This window comes from Electrona antarctica (genome assembly GCF_951216825.1).
Source record: "Electrona antarctica genome assembly, chromosome: 2".
Classification (NCBI taxonomy): domain Eukaryota; kingdom Metazoa; phylum Chordata; class Actinopteri; order Myctophiformes; family Myctophidae; genus Electrona; species Electrona antarctica.
Window position 1 is genome coordinate 56,012,199 of NC_136807.1, and position 19,791 is coordinate 56,031,989.

At 44.4% G+C, this 19,791-nt stretch overlaps 1 long non-coding RNA gene across 1 annotated transcript; it reads left to right on the forward strand.

Annotated features, from left to right (window-relative positions):
* The first annotated feature begins 2,333 nt into the window (after positions 1-2,333).
* On the forward strand, positions 2,334-18,763 carry LOC306935931. Its single transcript, XR_013791443.1, has 3 exons — positions 2,334-2,747; positions 4,159-4,288; positions 16,323-18,763. It is a non-coding gene; the product is annotated as an uncharacterized lncRNA (long non-coding RNA).
* Positions 18,764-19,791: the final 1,028 nt, after the last annotated feature.

Genomic DNA, 19,791 nt, shown 5'->3' on the forward strand with positions numbered 1-19,791 from the left:
AAAATTAACGTTTGTGATGCCAAAACATCAGTTAAGTTATAAATAATATTTGTTGATTATTTATCATACGCTTAAAGTGAGGACTGGTGGGATTTGAACATGGATCCTCTGTCATGTTATTAGTCCACTACACCAGTGGTTCCCAAAGTGAGGTCCGGGGACCCCTAGGGGTCCTGAGGGAGTTCCAGGTGGTCCCAACTCCCCAGCTAAATGATAGTTTGGAACCAAATGGACCCTTGTGGGTCTACAGACCTCTGAGAGTGTACAAATGGAACCAAATGGACCCTTGTGCACTGGCTTCCGGTTGTTTTTAGGATTGATTTTAAAATTATTGTACTTGTTTATAAAGCTCTCAATGGTCTCGCACCTTCCTACCTATACATGACTGCCTGCCTAAATATGTCCCAAACCGCCCCCTAAGGTCTTCCACTGCTGGCCTGCTCGCTTTGCCTAAAAAAATGGAAACTAAAAAATATGGGGAAGCAGCGTTTTGCTTCTACGGGCCGACGGCGTGGAACAAACTCCCACTGTACCTTCGACAGGCAGCCTCTGTAGACATTTTTAAAACGCAGCTCAAGACCCACTTCTACACTCTTGCTTTTAATTGATCTTTTATTTTTGAGTGGTGTAAACCACTCAAAAATGGTCATTTTTGAGTGTTGTAGGAGTGGTTGTAGGAGTGGTTTACACCACTCCTACAACTGGCTTTTGTGTGCATAAAAAAATGACCATGGTTGCTATGTTCAAAATAATTTCTGACGTAATTAAATCACACCCGGGTGAACTGGATGACCGTAGCAACCGTGGTCATTTTCTCTGCACAAAAAAAGCCAGTTGTGAAATCACATCCGGGTGTGATTTCATTACGTCAGATCAGAGCTGATCAGGCTATATAATACCTTACCTTATATAATACCTCACATCGGACGTCAGACATTACGTCAGACCACAGCTGATCATGCTATATAAAACCTTACACCACTCAGTTCACACGGGTGTGATTTTTTTTGTTATTCATGTCCTCACTGTATTGCACTACTGCTCTTGTTTTTTCAATGTTTATGCCTTAATTGCTTTTCTTTTTTTTCTCCATTGCTCTGTAAAGCACTTTGAGCTGCATTTCATGTCATGAGAGGTGCTATACAAATAAAGTTTTATTATTATTTATTATTATTATTGTGGGTCTGTAACTCTTGAGAGTGTACAAATGGAACCAAATGGACCGTCAGAGTTAAAACAGTCAAACTGGGGGTCCTTGAAATTAAACGGGTTGAGAATCACTGCTAGAATATTTTCTTTCATTAGGGGGTCCCTGGCATATATTTTTCTAATGGGGGTCCGCGGGCTAATTAGTGTCAATTTGGGGGTCCTTGACATGGAAAAGTTAGGGAACCACAACCACTGCTATCTCTCAGTCTCACAGTAGGAGGACAGACAGGGGTTTGTCTCTCAGTCTCACAGTAGGAGGACAGACAGGGGTTTGTCTCTCAGTCTCACTATAGGAGGACAGACAGGGGTTTGTCTCTCAGTCTCACAGTAGGAGGACAGACAGGGGTTTGTCTCTCAGTCTCACAGTAGGAGGACAGACAGGGGTTTGTCTCTCAGTCTCACTATAGGAGGACAGACAGGGGTTTGTCTCTCAGTCTCACAGTAGGAGGACAGACAGGGGTTTGTCTCTCAGTCTCACAGTAGGAGGACAGACAGGGGTTTGTACTTGGAATCTGCTGAGTCTATGAGCACTAGATTCTGCACTGTATTATGTTTGTTTGTTTGTTTGTTTGTTTGATTGATTAATAATTGAAGTATTTATTAACACTACAGTTTGCAGAATTACAGTACATTTCAAGCACAACAAATATACACTTCTATAAAGTCAAAAACAGGAAATCATCATAAAGGATCAAAATGAATAGGCCTACAGTGAGGGGGAAAGGGGGGGGGTTGTTTTAGTACTCATTTGATCTTAAAGGGTAAGACCACTTTTTTAGAGGTTTGGGTTGTTTTCTTACCTTATTATGGTCAAACTAGTCCAGTCCAGGAGTTATTTCGCTCCATAGTGCAGTTTTACAGAAAATAACGTTATAAAAATACCAGCCCATTGACTTCCATTGTAACGGGGAAACAGCTCTCAAAGTCACTATTTTAGCACATAAACGAACGCAACAAAAGCTGATTCTGATATTCTGATATATCACATCAGGACAGCTCATGCGGTGTTATTTTCGTCTTTTAACGTATATTTATAAAGGTACTATTTTGTTTGGAGAGACACTGAAGCTGCAATGCGGTCTTCCCAACTCTCGCGGGACATCTCGCGATGTTTCCTGTGTAAACAAGTAGCCACGCTGATTGCCTGTGTTGTACGCTGAGAGCACCAGTCGAGCAGTACCCGACACAGACGGCAAGCAGTCATACGTTTGTACGATAGCCATATCCTACTTTTAGAACGGAGGATGAAGTGCGCTGTTCCAGGTTGTTGTTGCCGTTATGATGATGTTTATAGGGACAAATCATTTCACCGTTTTCCGTTCGAAAACAAAGAGCTGTGCGCGTTATGGCTGATAGCTATAAGTAACCCGACGCTCCAGTCCTTTACAGACGCTAGGCAAGCTTACAACACTTATGTGTGTTGTGCTCATTTCCTGAAGACAGACTTCAAGCCTCTTCAAAAGAGGCGCATTTTGAAGAATTCAGCTGTACCGTCTGTTTTTCCAGACAGAGAGCGTATCTCTGTAACAGCTTCTCAGGTAAGGCTAACACGCTAAGCAGATACTAGTTCAGTAGTTTGAATGCTAATAAATTAACCGTAGTTCCATTGTATTGCACTTAGCTGTGTCCATGGGTGTTCACTTTGTAACCTACATAATTTGTGAATGAGTTGTAGAAAATGAAATGAAAATAAATCCTATGAAATCACAAACAGTTTCGTGATATCAAATGAATGTACAGATACTACTAATGCTAATGCTAACGCTGCACAACAACACCTCTGGTCTGCGGGGTTGTTTACGTTGCGTAACCATGGTGATTATTAATGTATATCTGCACTAAGCGGTGAGTCAAAGCTGTGTTTATTATTATTGTCCATTTGGTTGATGAGAATGTTTGTTTATTGTGTATTTTATTGACGCTCTCCGTTAGCCACCGTTAGCATGCTAACGCTACAACGGTGTTAGCATGTTAGCCCTGACCAATAGAGTTGCGACGTTGAGGGGTCAGAAAACAGCCACGGTCACGTACTGGTGGTCACGTGGTCCATGTAGTCGCGTGAGCCCATAGACTCCAATGCATTCCGTAAACTTCCGGTTGTCCCTTTTTGAAGCCTTCAAATCTACTCTGGGACAAACCAACAGAAGTCTGTGTAGAAGAGCCGCCATTGGACTGAAGTTTTTGATTGAAGTATTTATTAACAGTTTGCAGAATTACAGTCCATTTCAAGCACAACTCAATACAAAGACTGTTAACTGTGAGTGGACGACACCATAAAAGCATTACACTTGTTTACATTGTAAACAAGTGTAATACTTTACAACATTAGGGTCCACCAGTGAACGGAGTTTGCGTAACTCTGTCTCGTGACTCTAGCCCTGATGACAGTCATGACGTAACTTCAGCCTGTTTTACGCACTTTCTACATTTACAACGTTAACGTCTAGAGATTCCACTGTTAGACTGATGCAGGGGCGTAAGGTTCTTAAAACGTCAGAGGGTGCTCCCCAAAAAAGCAGATATACAAGCTCACAATGCGTCACAGTGTGAGCTTGTAGATCGGCTATTTTGGACTTATTCCCCCCATGATAAGCATAGCGGGGGTTCATGTGTTTAATGCTATTCATAATAATGCCTAAGTCTAATGTTTTCATATTGTGGATAATATGGATAATTGTATTATGTATTTGTTGCACATCCTGCAATTTCCAAACGTTTTCATGTCAAGGACCCCCACATTGACACTAATTTGCCTGCAGACCCCCATTTGAAAAGATATGCCAGGGACCCCCATAAGAGAAGATTTTTACGGCTCTAGCAGTGATTTCCCCTGGCTGGGACCCTGATGTAAATCAATGTTAATTTAACTCTTGAGAGTGTACAAATGGACCCTGAAGTGTGTGTGTGTGTGTGTGTGTGTGTGTGTGTGTGTGTGTGTGTGTGAAGCAGATGTCTACCAGTGACGTACATCTATCCAGTCAGGACTCAGCAGCCCTGAGTCAGGACCTGAGCTCTGCTGCCCCCTGGAGGACTGCTGCCTGCATGACTCCCACCTACTGCACTGACACTGAGACGGCCTGTGAGTCACACACACACACACCAGTGTTGTTTTTGTCGGCTATTTTTTTTATTTAGTTTCAGTCTTAGTCCAGTTTCAATCACCATTGTTAGTTTTTATCATATTTAGTCGAACTCATCCTTTTTTTATTTAGTCAAGTTTTACTCAACTAAGAGTCGAGCATTTTAGTCTTTATCTTAGTCCATGAAACTGTGAATTTATTTGGCTAGTTTTAGTCAACAAAAACACTTTAGTCTACTTTTAGTCTGACAATTTAGTTTAGGTTTAGTCTGACAATTGTTTTAGCCGTTTACTTTTTTGTTAGCAGATCGAATTTAAAAATATTTCACGTAGCATTTTCTCATCTTTTTGATAAAAATGACAATTTTAAGGAATACGTCCAGAAAAGGGAACATGAATCAGTGATGTAAATAGGTTTTCAATGTAATGAGTCCCGGGATGCAGGGATGGTCTTTTAGAAATGAGTCCCAGGATGCAGGGATGGTCTTTTAGAAATGAGTCCCAGGATGCAGGGATGGTCTTTTAGAAATGAGTCCCAGGATGCAGGGATGGTCTTTTAGAAATGAGTCCCAGGATGCATTGATGGTCTTTTAGAAATGAGTCCCATGGTGCAGGGATGGTCTTTTAGAAATGAGTCCCAGGATGCAGGGATGGTCTTTTAGAAATGAGTCCCAGGATGCAGGGATGGTCTTTTAGAAATGAGTCCCAGGATGCAGGGATGGTCTTTTAGAAATGAGTCCCAGGATGCAGGGTTGGTCTTTTAGAAATGAGTCCCAGGATGCAGGGATGGTCTTTTAGAAATGAGTCCCAGGGACATTTGATGAGTCCCACTTCAGCGACGTTAAGAGTCACATTTTTGTCACAAATTGCAGCATTAAACTCATTTTATTTTTGATGGTTATAATGTGGTTATATTCATGTAGAAATGTGTCTGAAAGAAGTGAACACAATTCCAAATCTGAAAACTTTAATATTTGCAAAGATTCAAGGTTGTCTTTATTTGTCTCCCTTGGGAGACAAATAAAGTGTAGCACTTGTTCTAGGTCAGGGGTGGGCAACTTTGACGATGGAGAGGGCCACTATAATTCCACACTCACTCCAGAGGGCCACTATAGTTCCACACTCACTCCAGAGTGCCACTATATTTCCACACTCACTCCAGAGGGCCACTATAGTTCCACACTCACTCCAGAGGGCCACTATAATTCCACACTCACTCCAGAGTGCCACTATAGTTCCACACTCACTCCAGAGGGCCACTATAGTTCCACACTCACTCCAGAGGGCCACTATAGTTCCACACTCACTCCAGAGGGCCACTATAATTCCAAACTCACTCCAGAGGTCCACTATAATTCCACACTCACTCCAGAGGGCCACGTTGCATATTACTGTCTTAGCAAAAATAGCCGATCTACAAGCTCAAAACGCGTTTTGAGCTTGTAGATCAGCTATTTTTGCTATATTTCAATTGAAATCCTGACATTTTTTGTTGTTTGAATTGGAATCCTGAAAAGTAACATTTTTATTTTATCTCAAATGCATTTATGCTTATTTTAACTTTATGAACTTAAATACAAATGCATTGGACATAAAAAAGACAATACAATTCAAATACTAGTCATTGAGCTACTAATATAGTCATATAGAGCGTCGCAGTCCCGCCCCCTTTCATGACGACGCCAGGCCCAGGAAATGATTCCCAATTCAAAAGTATTTATTTAAAGACTATTTAATGAGTTGTCACAATTCGAGTTGTGACAACTCATGACAACAAACGCAATATTTTGGACTAAACAAATAATAAATTCCTCCAGAGGGCCACTATAGTTCCACACTCACTCCAGAGGGCCACTATAGTTCCACACTCACTCCAGAGGGCCACTATAGTTCCACACTCACTCCAGAGGGCCACTCTATTTCCACACTCACTCCAAAGGGGCACTATAGTTCCACACTCACTCCAGAGGGCCACTATAGTTCCACACTCACTCCAGAGGGCCACTATAGTTCCACACTCACTCCAGAGGGCCACTATAATTCCACACTCACTCCAGAGGGCCACTATAGTTCCACACTCACTCCAGAGTGCCACTATAGTTCCACACTCACTCCAGAGGGCCACTATAGTTCCACACTCACTCCAGAGGGCCACTATAATTCCAAACTCACTCCAGAGGTCCACTAGTATAATTCCACACTCACTCCAGAGGGCCACGTTGCATATTACTGTCTTAGCAAAAATAGCCGATCTACAAGCTCAAAACGCGTTTTGAGCTTGTAGATCGGCTATTTTTGCTATATTTCAATTGAAATCCTGACATTTTTTTTGTTGTTTGAATTGGAATCCTGAAAAGTAACATTTTTATTTTATCTCAAATGCATTTATGCTTATTTTAACTTTATGAACTTAAATACAAATGCATTGGACATAAAAAAGACAATAAAATTCAAATACTAGTCATTGAGCTACTAATATAGTCATATAGAGCGTCGCAGTCCCGCCCCCTTTCATGACGACGCCAGGCCCAGGAAATGATTCCCAATTCAAAAGTATTTATTTAAAGACTATTTAATGAGTTGTCACAATTCGAGTTGTGACAACTCATGACAACAAACGCAATATTTTGGACTAAACAAATAATAAATTCCTCCAGAGGGCCACTATAGTTCCACACTCACTCCAGAGGGCCACTATAGTTCCACACTCACTCCAGAGGGCCACTATAGTTCCACACTCCAGAGGGCCACTCTATTTCCACACTCACTCCAAAGGGGCACTATAGTTCCACACTCACTCCAGAGGGCCACTCTATTTCCACACTCACTCCAAAGGGGCACTATAGTTCCATACTCACTCCAGAGTGCCACTATAGTTCCACACTCACTCCAGAGTGCCACTATAGTTCCACACTCACTCCAGAGTGCCACTATAGTTCCACACTCACTCCAGAGGGCCACTATAGTTCCACACTCACTCCAGAGGGCCACTATAGTTCCACACTCACTCCAGAGGGCCACTATAATTCCAAACTCACTCCAGAGGTCCACTATAATTCCACACTCACTCCAGAGGGCCACGTTGCATATTACTGTCTTAGCAAAAATAGCCGATCTACAAGCGTAGATCAGCTATTTTTGCTATATTTCAATTGAAATCCTGACATTTTTTTTGCTGTGTTTGAATTGGAATCCTGAAAAGTAACATTTCTATTTTATCTCAAATGCATTTATGCTTATTTTAACTTTATGAACTTAAATACAAATGCATTGGACATAAAAAAGACAATAAAATTCAAATACTAGTCATTGAGCTACTAATATAGTCATATAGAGCGTCGCAGTCCCGCCCCCTTTCATGACGACGCCAGGCCCAGGAAATGATTCCCAATTCAAAAGTATTTATTTAAAGACTATTTAATGAGTTGTCACAACTCGAGTTGTGACAACTCATGACAACAAACTATGTGTTGTACTTCATTGTGTACACTGTACAGCCTCCTATCCTTGGCCCTTTTCCAGTGGCCAAGTTCAAAAGGAAACTCTGGCCACGTGGGACCCAGGTTGACCTTGAGGAGCTGCTCTTGGTGCTCCAATGTCAGCCTGTTCCTGTGAGGGGTGAGGAGGAGGTTTTGTTTGGAAAACCCTCGTTCACAGCCAGCTGTGTGCACAGCCAGGGTAGTGGCCAGTTGTGAGCTAGGGTGGTGAGGTTGGGGAAATCGTTCTTGTGGTACTTGGTCACCAATGACCAAAGCCTCCAGATGCTCTCTTGGGGTAGTGCTGTGCTTTCACCACTTTCTTCAGCTCAGCCCACTCTTCTCGTGTTTTTGCAGCATTAATGAGGGGCTTAGGTATTGTCTGGTGGTCCTCCCTGTCCTCCTTCCACCTATGGGTCTGCTCACACCCATAGTGATCAACTCTCTGTCCTCCTTCCACCTATGGGTCTGCTCACCCATAGTGAGGTCCTCCCTGTCCTCTTCCACCTATGGGTCTGCTCACACCCATAGTGAGGTCCTCCCTGTCCTTCCACCTATGGGTCTGCTCACACCCATAGTGAGCAATGAGCTTTTCCAGCTCCTCCTCCCCATAGACATTGAATGCCTCCTCATTCATGAAATCAATTGGACGGAGACTCATCACCCAAAATGAAGACACCAGTGATGTATTTGGAAATCGGGAGTGCAAGTTACAAATCATGTTGTCAATACATTTGACACACAGCTTCTCCAAATCGAATTGGTGATTTCGTGCTCACCCTTGTACTTGTTGTCCTGAATGTTGCTGGCTAATTCCACAAGGTTGGTGGTTTTCATCCCCTTGATATTTTTGAGATCTTGGATTGCCTTGTCTAGTTTAACCGTAACCAAGGCAACATCAACATTCTCTGTCTGTAGGAACTGGGACAAGATGGTGACATCATCAGAGCAGTGATGCTGATGAATTTGACTGTCCCAATTCTTTTCTTCATGCCATTTGCCTTGGGGTCTCTGCTGACATCCTGGGTCACCTCTGTAAAGTAGGACAGCAAACTATCAATCGTCCTGTGCACACTTTGCAGAGCATTGTAGTATGATAGCCATCGGAACGGAATGCAACTCTTTGTAGGTCAACACAGGGTCTTTCAGCAGTGTCGGGATTTCTTGGATTCTGGCTGCTCTTTTGGGATAGAACAGACCAGTCAGAACCTGCTGATGCTCTTTGAGATCTGGTATTGCCTCTGCTGCTTGAGATGGCCAGGGTATGCGCAGCACAGTGCACATTAACCATGTGTGGGTTAGCCCGAAGCAGTATCCCTGTGCAGCCTCTATAGCAGGGGTTCTCAACGTTTTTGGCCGGGGACCCCCGGAAATGCTTTGGCAATGTCTCGGGACCCCCGCCCCGCCCCCTCCCGACCCCCAATATAAATTGACTGCTACAATAACCTTAAACCATTTTGGGCGGGAACCCCTTTTGGTGTTTTAAGCATTGTTATAATTTAGCTATTGAAAAATAGCAGATCTACAAGCTCACGAGCTTGTAGGTCTGCTATTTTTGAAAAATCGTGAAATTTAAAAAATATATATATTTTTTTTCTTTTTTGAAAATAATTTGGGGACCCCCTAAAATAATTTGGCGACCCCCCCGAGGGGTCGCGACCCACGGGTTGAGAACCCCTGCTCTATAGCACAGTGCACATTAACCATGTGTGGGTTAGCCCGGAGCAGTATCCCTGTGCAGCCTCTATTTCTTCCTGTCATGACGGCCGCTCCATCTGATCCCATGCTCATCACCTTGGCTAATGGGATGTCCAGCTCTGACATCACTTCCTCGATAGCCTTTGCAATGCCCACACCTGTTGCATCCTTACTTTCTTTATTGGCAACAAAATGAGTGCTTGGTTCAAATGTGCCAGCATCAAGGATCTGGACACAAACAACAAGCCTTTTGTGGTTTGTGATGTCTGTAGACTCACCTGTGAGCACTGTCACACTGTCTGTAGACTCACCTGTGAGCACTGTGTCACAAATGGAGATTCCTTCCATTTCTCTTTCAGGGCAGTCTCTAAGAGGGGCAGTCTCTTTGCAGAGGAGGAAGTTTGAGGCAGGAGGATGTTCATTAGTAGTAGCATGGCGAGTGAGGGTGGTGCATTGATTTGATTTGTTGTGATGTATTTTAAAGTATTGTTCCGTTCAGTGTGAGAGGACCTCAGTGGAAATAAGTCTTTGGACTTTACTGTGAAATCCTTGAATCGCTGATTATAATGGTGTATTATGATTGCTTTTCTAAATAAATCAAAACAAATCAAAAAAATTGTGCATAGATGAGCTGGTTGTCTTGTATTTTGTACAAATGTCACAGTACATGTAATTTTCATGTGAAAAGCGCGGCCATGGGAATGTGGTGAGCCATCCAGCAAGGCCCAGGACGTCTAGAATGTGGTGAGCCATCCAGCAAGGCCCAGGACATCTACTGCTAAACCGGGGTGAACACAACATGCAGCTGCAGCAAGTGGATTGATCCTGTCATCTGTGACATTAAGGAAAAGGCCAAAGCATAGCTCAATATTCTCCTTCATCTTCTGTGCCAGTGCAGCTGCATCCTTGTAGCTCCGGGCATGATCCCTGGAGAACTCAGACAGGTGACCAATCAAGTCCAGCAGTGCAGGCACAACAAGGCATAGGGAATTGGTGTCACTTTGAAGTAGTGTTCAGCAAATGAATGCATGCATTTACATTTTAAACACATCTTATCCATCCATCTACTGCTGCAGCAGTAATTTACAAGAACCAGCTCTTACATAATATGGGCTTGGATTTTATATCAAGCTCTAAATAATGAACTGAAAGAAGTTATAGTGACTGAGAACTAATGGCAGCAAACATGCACACAGACTGACCTTTCATCAAGGACTTCTGCCTCTTCTCCCTCTTCTTCGTCCTCGTCAGAGCTGGTGTCACTGTCCCCCCTGTCCTCTTCATCATCGTTGTGAGTCCTCGTCAGAGCTGGTGTCACTGTCCTCCATGTCCTCTTCATCATCGTTGTGAGTCCTCGTCAGAGCTGGAGTCACTGTCCTCCATGTCCTCTTCATCATCGTTGTGAGTCCTCGTCAGAGCTGGAGTCACTGTCCTCCATGTCCTCTTCATCATCGTTGTGAGTCCTCGTCAGAGCTGGAGTCACTGTCCTCCATGTCCTCTTCATCATTGTTGTGAGTCCTCGTCAGAGCTGGAGTCACTGTCCTCCATGTCCTCTTCATCATCGTTGTGAGTCCTCGTCAGAGCTGGTGTCACTGTCCTCCATGTCCTCTTCATCATCGTTGTGAGTCCTCGTCAGAGCTGGAGTCACTGTCCTCCATGTCCTCTTCATCATCGTTGTGAGTCCTCGTCAGAGCTGGTGTCACTGTCCTCCATGTCCTCTTCATCATCGTGAGTCCTCGTCAGAGCTGGAGTCACTGTCCTCCATGTCCTCTTCATCATCGTTGTGAGTCCTCGTCAGAGCTGGTGTCACTGTCCTCCATGTCCTCTTCATCATCGTTGTGAGTCCTCGTCAGAGCTGGTGTCACTGTCCTCCATGTCCTCTTCATCATCGTTGTGAGTCCTCGTCAGAGCTGGAGTCACTGTCCTCCATGTCCTCTTCATCATCGTTGTGAGTCCTCGTCAGAGCTGGTGTCACTGTCCTCCATGTCCTCTTCATCATCGTTGTGAGTCCTCGTCAGAGCTGGAGTCACTGTCCTCCATGTCCTCTTCATCATCGTTGTGAGTCCTCGTCAGAGCTGGTGTCACTGTCCTCCATGTCCTCTTCATCATCGTTGTGAGTCCTCTTCAGAGCTGGAGTCACTGTCCTCCATGTCCTCTTCATCATCGTTGTGAGTCCTCTTCAGAGCTGGAGTCACTGTCCTCCATGTCCTCTTCATCATCGTTGTGAGTCCTCGTCAGAGCTGGTGTCACTGTCCTCCATGTCCTCTTCATCATCGTTGTGAGTCCTCGTCAGAGCTGGTGTCACTGTCCTCCATGTCCTCTTCATCATCGTTGTGAGTCCTCTTCAGAGCTGGTGTCACTGTCCTCCATGTCCTCTTCATCATCGTTGTGAGTCCTCGTCAGAGCTGGTGTCACTGTCCTCCATGTCCTCTTCATCATCGTTGTGAGTCCTCGTCAGAGCTGGTGTCACTGTCCTCCATGTCCTCTTCATCATCGTTGTGAGTCCTCGTCAGAGCTGGTGTCACTGTCCTCCATGTCCTCTTCATCATCGTTGTGAGTCCTCGTCAGAGCTGGTGTCACTGTCCTCCATGTCCTCTTCATCATCGTTGTGAGTCCTCTTCAGAGCTGGTGTCACTGTCCTCCATGTCCTCTTCATCATCGTTGTGAGTCCTCGTCAGAGCTGGTGTCACTGTCCTCCATGTCCTCTTCATCGTTGTGAGTCCTCGTCAGAGCTGGAGTCACTGTCCTCCATGTCCTCTTCATCATCGTTGTGAGTCCTCTTCAGAGCTGGTGTCACTGTCCCCCCCCATGTCCTCTTCATCATCGTTGTGAGTCCTCTTCAGAGCTGGAGTCACTGTCCTCCATGTCCTCTTCATCATCGTTGTGAGTCCTCATCGGAGCTGGTGTCACTGTCCTCCATGTCCTCTTCATCATCGTTGTGAGTCCTCGTCAGAGCTGGTGTCACTGTCCTCCATGTCCTCTTCATCATCGTTGTGAGTCCTCTTCAGAGCTGGTGTCACTGTCCTCCATGTCCTCTTCATCATCGTTGTGAGTCCTCGTCAGAGCTGGTGTCACTGTCCTCCATGTCCTCTTCATCATCGTTGTGAGTCCTCTTCAGAGCTGGTGTCACTGTCCTCCATGTCCTCTTCATCATCGTTGTGAGTCCTCGTCAGAGCTGGTGTCACTGTCCTCCATGTCCTCTTCATCATCGTTGTGAGTCCTCTTCAGAGCTGGAGTCACTGTCCTCCATGTCCTCTTCATCATCGTTGTGAGTCCTCTTCAGAGCTGGAGTCACTGTCCTCCCTGTCCTCTTCATCATCGTTGTGAGTCCTCTTCAGAGCTGGAGTCACTGTCCTCCATGTCCTCTTCATCATCGTTGTGAGTCCTCGTCAGAGCTGGAGTCACTGTCCTCCATGTCCTCTTCATCATCGTTGTGACGGAAAGCTGCAACCATGTTGCTTCCATTATCTGTGATGATGGTGATGATTTTTTCTTTTGGGATCTCCCATTCTTCTGTTTGTGTGGGTGAACCATTTGGTTTAGGTTCAGGAGTAGCCTATATGTGTTCTGCCTTATTGTCTTCTGAATTAAAACAACAAGCACTGATAGCAAGAAAGGATGCTGTGGGACCCTTTTTAGTCCAAATATCTAAGCCAATGCTTATTTTGCATCGTTGTTTGAATTTGTCCTTTTCGTCCAGGTAGATTTTGTCCACTGTGTTTGTATTTTTTTTTTCTTTTTGGCACAGTGACTCTTCTATCCATCCTCTCAATCATTTTGGCAAAATCCTCATCTTCCCAAGGGGCCAGTGAGGCTATTCAACGTTGAAGCTCTGGGCCCTAGTGGTAGGAGGAGAGACTACAGGCGGACCCGTGGATTCATGACCGGGAAACCCCGTGCAGCTGGGCTTTAACATTGAGCGCTCGGTTGCACTTCCGCATTTGACCACCAAAATTTGGTGGTCAAATGCGGAAGTAGACGTTCTGAGACGGTACTTCCGGCAGTCTTCCGGGTGCTTCAAAACGCCACTGAGCAACTTCCACTGACATGAATAGCTGGGGGGGCGGAGCTTCGCGCCAGTTCAGTCTCTATCCTTTTATATACTCTATGCATCTTCCACTATGCGTGAAGGGAGGCCTGTACGGGCTATCCACAGTGCTACACCTTCCTCTTGGAACTGTTGCTCTAGTCTAGAGAGTCAGCTTTGTATTTGGTGTGGGCCAGTAAAGACCCTTATATAGCTGGCCTGCTGTCGTCCTTTCTTTCTGGGTGGTTGTTTGGTGGTTGTAGCCGGTGGATCTGGAATGTCATTTGAATCTGTTTTTGCAGGCAAGATGCATTGCAAACATGTTGTTTGCATCCATGTATAGCTTCCCATGTGTTTTGTGCACAAGGACTGGGTTGTTTACAAGTTACTATAACAGTGTGCTTGCTGTAGTGCTAGAGGGTATGCGCATGCATAAAGTGAATGGCAGATTGAGTGGTAAAGTGAGTTTAACGTTGTTGAATGTAATTTAATGCAATCAGATAGGACTTTTCTGTTTGGATGTATGGGCTGTCAAGGTAGTTTTTTGACACTCCGGGTATGATGATGATGTCACGTGCATACCCTCTATTAGGTCTGCTTTAAATAGGCTAACCTTGCAATCCAACTGAAACCATAGTTGCCCCACCAGTATAATGTATCTTCAGTTGGATACATTGGGCTGAAGCCCCATGAAGTGAACAGAGTTTGCGTAACTCTGTCTTACTCTCTGGCTCTGAGTTAGGGTAGGTTTTATTGTAGTAACATTAAGGCGCGATTCATACTCCTATTTTAGAGCCTACAATGTGACGTCATTTGAGGTTCGGGGGGGGGCAGGTACCGTCCTAAAGTCGGCTCTTCGGTGCTACTGAAAATTTCTGACGAGCCAAAATCATTTCGGCACTACAGCGGTAAAATAGGAGTATGAATCGGCCCTCAGCCGACAGTACATTCAACACAACGTTGATTTAACGTTACGTTCTGCTTGTAAACAACCAGCAGCATACTTTTTGTTAACTTACCTTGAGTTCTTTGTGGTAAATGGCGATGTGTCTCTTCAGGTTTGTTGTGTTTTTTCCTTTTATCTTGTGGCCACATTGCTCTCCTTCGGTTGTTATATTCTCCACGTCGATGTAGCGAACATGCTTCCATCTTCTCTTCTCTTTCTCCCGATCCCCGTGCAAAGCATTTTACTGTTTTATTTGAAAGGTTTCGCCCATAAAGCATGAGGAATCCTCCTCGGTGTGTCTAATACTAACCCTAAAGCATGAGGAATCCTCCTCGGTGTGTCTAATACTAACCCTAAAGCATGAGGAATCCTCCTCGGTGTGTCTAATACTAACCCTAAAGCATGAGGAATCCTCCTCGGTGTGTCTAATACTAACCCTAAAGCATGAGGAATCCTCCTCGGTGTGTCTAATACTAACCCTAAAGCATGAGGAATCCTCCTCGGTGTGTCTAATACTAACCCTAAAGCATGAGGAATCCTCCTCTGTGTGTCTAATACTAGTGTGCGGCGCCCGCTGCAAAATCAAAAGGAGGTGTGTGGTTGTGAGTGTGTGGGGGAAGGGTGTGTTCGGATATAGGCACACTGACCACAATGCTAAGACAAAGTGATAGGCGACTGTGCTCCCGGACAGTCCTGGCGAGCATTTCCGTGCTGCGCTTCATAGAAAAAGAGCCAGGAGGAAGTGATACGATCATTATAATAATATATTTCGTATCGTCTTTGTTCGTGAAGTAAAATGAACATAGATTTTAGCCGAGTCTTTATTTTGTGAACTACATTTTTACAAAAATGGGCGTTGACGAACACATTTCGTTTTCGATTACCATCGTCGTCCCTCGATATCTTTAGGTCTGAAAACATAATTTCTTTTTTACTATATTAAAAAAATATATTAGATTTGTATTATCGTGAGAACAGAAGATCCATCCATTTTTGCATTGCATCCTGCAACTTTTCAGGAATAGAAAGCCTGCAGTTTCTATTAGCTTGGATTCCCCATCGATGATGTCACTGGTGGACGGGTTTCTGAACTGCCCACAGCCCTCCTATGAGACACAGACTGGTTTCTGAACTGCCCACAGCCCTCCTATGAGACACAGGCTGGTTTCTGAACTGCCCACAGCCCTCCTATGAGACACAGACTGGTTTCTGAACTGCCCACAGCCCTCCTATGAGACACAGACTGGTTTCTGAACTGCCCATAGCCCTCCTATGAGACACAAACTGAGTAGGAAAATAAATTGTGTTATTTTATCATGAACATTAGTGAGGACCAATTTTATGAAGATAGGTTGAAAAGTGGTGAAGTGGTCCTTTAATAAAAACAATATAACTGTGCGGTTTAAGTAACATTAATGTGTACGTAGGCGAGCCTTGAAAACACAAAGTACTTTATGCAATATTCCTCGGCCAGGATTTAAGATATGTCTCTCATCCATCTATCTGACTGATGTATCTCCAGAGGACGACCCTCTATACCTCATCTGTGGCATAATGGTGGTAGTAGTAGTAAGAATCACACCCGTGTGAAGTGAGGGGCGCTCATATCATCGTACATCATCCCATTCCGGCAAATCACAATTTGCGTCCTCACCTTTGTCATCAATGTTTGTGTTTTACACAAACACTCAATCACTTGTCCATTCATTGTCAATGGCATTTAATGTTTGTGTTAGGACAAGATTTGGCTTACACACACCAAAAGCTGGAATTAGTTCAACAGGGCAGAACTGGACTACTGGTCAATCACAGCGCGTCCTTACCAGGTCTTGTAATAACTAGCATTACTAACAAGCTGATGTTGCCTCCTCTCTCTCCTCATCCTAGGTCTCTCACTCCTTCCAGTGTCTGCAGAGGAGGAGATGAGTCCCAGTCTGGTCCAGGTGAAACTAGAACCTCCACAGATTAAAGAAGAACAGCAGGAGGAGTTACTTCAAAGACCAGAGGATGGTACTGAAAACAGAGAGACAGAGCCTCTAGCCGGCACCTCAACTGAACACATGAAAACACAAGCTTACATAGAGTCCTGGGTACAATCACAACCAACTGGTGACGACCAGCTGCTCTCTTCACACTGTTCTGACTCTGATGACTGGCCTGGTGAAAGGCCCTTTGCTTGCACAGTATGTAGCAAAAGCTTTAAAACTAGTGGACAGATGAAGAATCACATGATGATTCATACAGGTGAAAGGCCCTTTGCTTGCACAGTATGCAGTCAAAGATTTATTCAAGCTTGCAATCTACAAAAACACATGAGGATTCATACAGGTGAAAAGCCCTTTTCTTGCACATTTTGTAGTCAAAGCTTTAACCGAGACGACACTCTGAAAGAACACATCAGGATCCATACAGGTGAAAAGCCCTTTGCTTGTACAGTATGTAGCGAACGCTTCACCACTAGTGGAAGAAGGACGACACACATGAGGATGATTCACGATGGCCAAAAGCCACAGAAACACAAGCCACAGGAAAAAGATAAGCCAGAGAAACAAAAGCCGTCCATGAGGAGCCAAACGAAAGAGATAAGCTTCTGTTGTACAGAGTGTGGAAAGGTCTATTGTTCCAATGCTGTTCTGAAAAAACACATGAGGATTCATACAGGTGAAAAGCCCTTTTCTTGCACAGTGTGTAGCAAATGCTTTAACCGTTCTGGAACTCTGAAAAGACACATGAGGATTCATACAGGTGAAAAGCCCCTTTCTTGCACAGTATGTAGCAAATGCTTTATCTCTCGTAGTCAAATGAAAACACACATGTTGAATCATACAGGTGAAAAGCCCTTTTCTTGCACAGTGTGTAGCAAATGCTTTAACCATTCTAGAACTCTGAAAAGACACATGATGATTCATACTGGTGAAAGGCCCTTTGCTTGCACAGTGTGTAGCAAAAACTTTATCACTAGTGGACAGATGAGGAATCACATGATGAATCATACAGGTGAAAGGCCCTTTGCTTGCACAGTATGTAGCAAATGCTTTATCTCTCGTAGTCAAATGAAAACACACATGGTGATTCATACAGGTGAAAAGCCCTTGGCTTGCACAGTATGTAGCAAATGCTTTAACCAATCTCACAATCTAAAAAAACACATGAGGATTCATACAGGTGAAAAGCCCTTTTCTTGCACATTTTGTAGTCGATGCTTTAACCGAGACGACACTCTGAAAGAACACATCAGGATCCATACAGGTGAAAAGCCCTTTGCTTGTACAGTATGTAGCGAACGCTTCACCACTAGTGGAAAAAGGACGACACACATGAGGATGATTCACGATGGCCAAAAGCCACAGAAACACAAGCCACAGGAAAAAGAAAAGCCAGAGAAACAAAAGCCGTCCATGAGGAGCCAAACGAAAAAGAAAAGCTTCTGTTGTGCAGAGTGTGGAAAGGTCTATTGTTCCAATGCTGTTCTGAAAAAACACATGAGGATTCATACAGGTGAAAAGCCTCTGCCTAATCAAACCCTCTGAGCACCAGCTGCGCGGCTGCGCCCCGCTTGATTTACTGCCGTTTCCAACATGACGGCCATGTAAAACGTACGCACACACACACACTAGTGACACACAATGTCATTTACAGCTAAACATTGCTCTCAAAAATGTTTTTGAAAACATTTGAGCGAGAAATAGACGAAGCAGGACCCGTAAATGGATTATATTTGATCAACTCACTTCCTTAGTTTTTTTGTTGTGTTTTGGGTCAATGTATTAATTTATGTTAGGTAGCCATGTAATAAGCGGGATAATATCTGGCTAGGTGGTCATTGTCGGGAGATCATTCACCGACAGGGAGTTTAACCACCTCGGCTTCGCCTCTGTGGTTAAACTCCCTGACACTCCCTTACATAATCAACAGAATGTAGGCGATCAGCAGCTTAGAATTCAGCCAGAATGTGGTAATAATCACACATACTGGGAAACGCGGAAGTTAAACTATGGGAGCGTTTTGGCCTTGAGCCACGTGAGGCACTGCCAATCGAGTCGCTGTGCCGAGCGTTGCGACGGCCACCAGAGCCGACTCAGCGCCGTTCGAGTTGCGTCCCGATAGGCAGAGAATAGTAAATATTAGTACTACTATTTTCCATGCCCCGACCATAGAGTTGGACCTGACACGTCCAGCAGGGGGAGTGGTTTACCAGGCTATGGCTGAGCTCACACCTTTCATGCAATTCTCGTGCTCGTTGGATGCTCGTTGGATGCATGTTGTGTTGTGTCATGGCCGCCCAATGTATTTCCAATGGAGGTCACATGGTTTGACCCAACATTGTGTTGTGTGAGGGGGAGGGGCGCAGTCGTGCGCCCCTCCCCCTCACACAACACAATGTTGGGTCAAACCATGTGACCTCCATTGGAAATGCATTGGGCCGCTGGGCGGCCATGACACAACACCCAACGAGCACAGAGAATTGCATGAAAGGTGTGAGCTCAGCCTATGTCTGCACCACCCTGCATGCGTGCAGTCCAGGTGAACACAGCCAAACACCACAATGTCCTGATAACGGTTGATTTGTGTATTTAATGCAGTGAAAAAGAGAAAATGAAAATGTAAATCTAATGTAAATGAAAAAGAAGCACAATAAATTCACAATCAAAATCTGGGTGTAACCATATGTGCTATAAGTTTAATTCCTGTCTCATCTGTGTCACATTATCTTTCATTTTTAATGTTTTAATCAAAGCTTTGATTGATTGAAGTATTTATTAAATTCCCATTGACAATGAATAGAGAATTTTACGTCATAGTGTTTGTTTTACGTCATGATGATGTACGACGACCACTGACCAGAGCGCCCTCACTTCACACGGGTGTGACTTTTAGGTAGGTACCAGGTAAAGTTTGAATTACTGTTAAATGTAATGCACGCACGCACGCACACTCTCAAACACACAAAACACACACACACACACACAGTCACATTAGCTTTGCGGCTAAAATAATGTTCGTCACAGAAGGAAAAACTTACTGTAATGGCAATCCTTCACCTTCCAATGTGTATTTGGTATAATGTATACTCCACAGGTGCTGGGAGTGATAGAGTACTAACGGAAACAATTGTACTGTGAATATGACAGTTGCATGGATGCAAAGTAGTGGTTGATGTCTGGACAGGCATGCTGTTGGTGTTGTGCATGGTGAGATGTGTGCAAACGGTGTGGTTTGGTAGGAGAAGGCGGACAAAGGATGGGGTGTTGCGCTGGCTATTAGTGTGGCAGGATATAGCACCATCATAATGGATCCTACACGTACTGTACCTTAGGATAAAGACTGGTGCACCGTGCCGTCATTCACTTACCTT